This window comes from Leptinotarsa decemlineata, unplaced genomic scaffold (assembly GCF_025532065.1).
Source record: "Leptinotarsa decemlineata unplaced genomic scaffold, Ldec_3_MD MMD2_tig00000576_RagTag_RagTag, whole genome shotgun sequence".
Taxonomy (NCBI): Eukaryota; Metazoa; Arthropoda; class Insecta; order Coleoptera; family Chrysomelidae; genus Leptinotarsa; species Leptinotarsa decemlineata.
Window position 1 is genome coordinate 5,003,773 of NW_027412551.1, and position 3,311 is coordinate 5,007,083.

General features: G+C 31.1%; 1 non-coding gene across 1 annotated transcript; it reads left to right on the forward strand.

The window, feature by feature from the left end:
* Positions 1–990: 990 nt before the first annotated feature.
* TRNAE-CUC (transfer RNA glutamic acid (anticodon CUC)) lies at positions 991–1,062 on the forward strand. The gene has a single exon. It is a non-coding gene; the product is annotated as a tRNA-Glu (tRNA).
* Positions 1,063–3,311: the final 2,249 nt, after the last annotated feature.

A 3,311-nucleotide genomic window follows, 5' to 3' on the forward strand; every position in this document is an offset into this window, starting at 1 on the left:
TGTAAATCTGTTTTGTACCTATTGTAATGGCCTCCAGATAGACACAGCAGAGTACTTTCATTTATAATAATGTAGTGATAATTTCGATACCTTGTTCATTTTGATGGAATAAACAGCTCAATTACATTGGGGAAGTTTTATTGTTTGTAATGTAAAGGAAAAACGTTGGATTTACAGTAAAATAATAATAACGTTTATTCGTATTTGTTTTTTTTTCACATGGTCTTTTACCTCAATCTAGTCAAGTAGTAAATAAACAAAGACCTTAAGACCTTACGGTTGCGCATGGGTCATCTTATTTCTAAATATATATACATATATATATATATATATATTTATATATATATATATATATATATATATATATATATATATATATATATATATATATATAATATCTAGGAGTTCATTCCCTATAATTGATTGGAATATGAACCTATCAGTTGTGCAAAAATAGTATTTAATTTTTTTTTTATTAAACTAAATGAATTGATTTGGTAAATATATAGTTTGTATATATCAGGCAAAATATTAAAAATTTTACAGGCTAGATATTCATAAGATCTTTGGCCTATTGTTTTTTTAACCATATTTGTTTTGACTTTTACTGCGGGTATCATAGCTGTGTTATGCACATATTATTTTCGATTTTTTGCAAATTTATACCGCAAATGCAACCTGGTCTTCATCAATTGAAATGGTAGTAGACAAAAACGACCGATTTGTGAATGAATTTGTAGGAAGGACTACAGTAGAGTTACCTTTATGGTAAATAGTGAAATAGTTACATATTAAACAAATCTTATATAGACTTCAGAGAGTTGGTCCTGGAAGAGTTTGCGTTGAATCAACTAACTAATCAATTTCCATATGCCTATAGAAGTTTGGTCAAAATTTTATAAAAAAAAAGATTCCATTTATTCAACGATTTCATTGAACGTGAATAATACTACTGTGTTGATATAAAAGAAGCAAACTATGACTGGTATATCCGGTATGGTCTAGTGGCTAGGATACCTGGCTCTCACCCAGGAGGCTCGGGTTCGATTCCCGGTACCGGAATCTTTTTATGTATGTAGGTTTCGAAATATTCAAACTATAAGGAATTGTTTTGTTAAATTATCTGTGATCAACTGTTTACTTCAAATACTATGACATCTCGAAGATTACCTATAAAAGATGATCCCGATGAGATTACCATTCCGAATTTCTATTTCCTTCTATTATTTTTAATTAAAGTGATACATTGGAAGTGCTAATGATTTAAGTGAGCCAATAACTAATTTCATATATTCCACCTGTTCATTAACCTATTTACACCATATTTGCATTTTTTGATACGGGTGACACTGTTGTATTGAGTTAAGTATGGAACGCCGTTTTACTTTTTATTGTCACGAATATTCATTCCTCAATTTATTCAACTAACAATGTATTTGTTTGAATATAATTGATTCATGCATTTGTTCGAAACATTAAAAATAATTGTTCGCAAAATTTGTTCTACTTTAAATGACACTTGATTTAAAATGTTACATGAATTAATTTGTTTGATGAAAAGTTGCGAACAGTTATGATATAGATTCATTGTTCGAAATTTTTGGAAGTAAATGTTAGTCATATATACTTTTTTGTAACTATCGAATAATTTACTACAATTTCTGTGGAACATGAATCAAATTGTTTGTTGATGATTATAGTTACGTGAATTAAAACGATTGTTGATAATTTTAATTCGGCGCTAGCGTTGAGCGGATTCTTGCAGAAGCTGAATTTTTAAATCTGGCAACATGATAGTCTAGTCTAGTAACACAATATTCCGTCCGATCGCAGCGTCGAATAAAAATTATCAACAATCAATTTAATTCATGTATCACCTAAAAGCAACAATCAAAACAATTAATTTTTACAAAATACCAATTGAAAGTAAAACGGCGTGCCATGCTGTTTCACTTTTTATTAATATTCCTTTGCAATGGGCTGAATTATTTTGTTTGTTGAATTTCAGTGATAAATGAATTAAATTGATTGTTGATAATTTTTATTCGGCGCCACGGCTGAACGGCGTTTTGTCGTACTATAAATGAACTAGCATGTTGCCATATGTAACACTTGAAGTTCTTGATAAATCCGCTCGATACCAGCGCCGAATTAAAATTATCAACTTAAATGTATCTTTCAAATACAAATTTTTTAAATCATCAAAAAATTTAATTCTTTGTCAGAAATTAGCTTTTTAAAAAGATTGATGAAATAAAATGATACTTGCTTGAGAATGTTTTGCACAAAAGTTGTATCCAAATTTTAAATTGAATGCATTAAAGTGAATGTTGGAAATATTCAACACTTTCAATAAAATTGAAATTGAACAATCTTTATTATTCATTGGACCTCATGTTATTTGGACTTCGGACCATAACTCATGAGACACCCTGTAGTGATACAGAAACCACAAACGACTATAGTTACGTACAAAAATATCTCGTGGAATATTCCTGTTTCGGTAAATAACCTCCCCGTATCCTATGTTATTTTTCTACATAAAATTGTTGAACCACTCAACATCAAACAATGGACAAGACTGGGTGAGAAAATAAAACAGGAAATACAATATTCAGGGGTTTGGGGCCCTCGTAAGATGGAATTCTGTTTCATAAAAGAATCTACGATTAGGATTTCCCATTACCAAAGTTGATATTCAAAACAAAATACAATTACTTAAAATAACAACCACTTCATGGTTCAGAATCGCCACAATATGAATTAACCTTCCCCCATCGAAAGCAAGAACTCATCTCGCCCTTTACCACCCAGCATTTCATCCCTGTTCACTGCAACCACTCTTTTTGAATATATATAAGCTAATCTTCGAATAAGCTGCGGCTTCAAATATCCACGTGGGGACATGTAAACCCCGAGCGTTGTTAATTTTTTATCCATAAACATCTGTCGCATCGTAGGTTAGCTTTAGGGAGACAACGAGGGTATCATAGGAGTAATCCGATGCAGAAATCTCCGTAATTTACTTTCGATGCAGTTTTATTACCGCGACGCAAATGGAGGATTCAACGGATGTCAAAACACTATGGCCGATGATTAATGATGGTGATATAAAACACATCTTTTAGATTAGTAAGGGAGTATTTTGTTTTCCATCACCATTTGAACTATTTATTTTGCATTATGATTCGTTAGTCACTATTGTTCTGAGGTAATAATTTTCACACCAACTGAAATTTGAAAGATACCGTGACTAAGCTTTCGGAGGTTCGCTATCGGCTGTATTTATTGTTGATATGAAATTTTGCCCT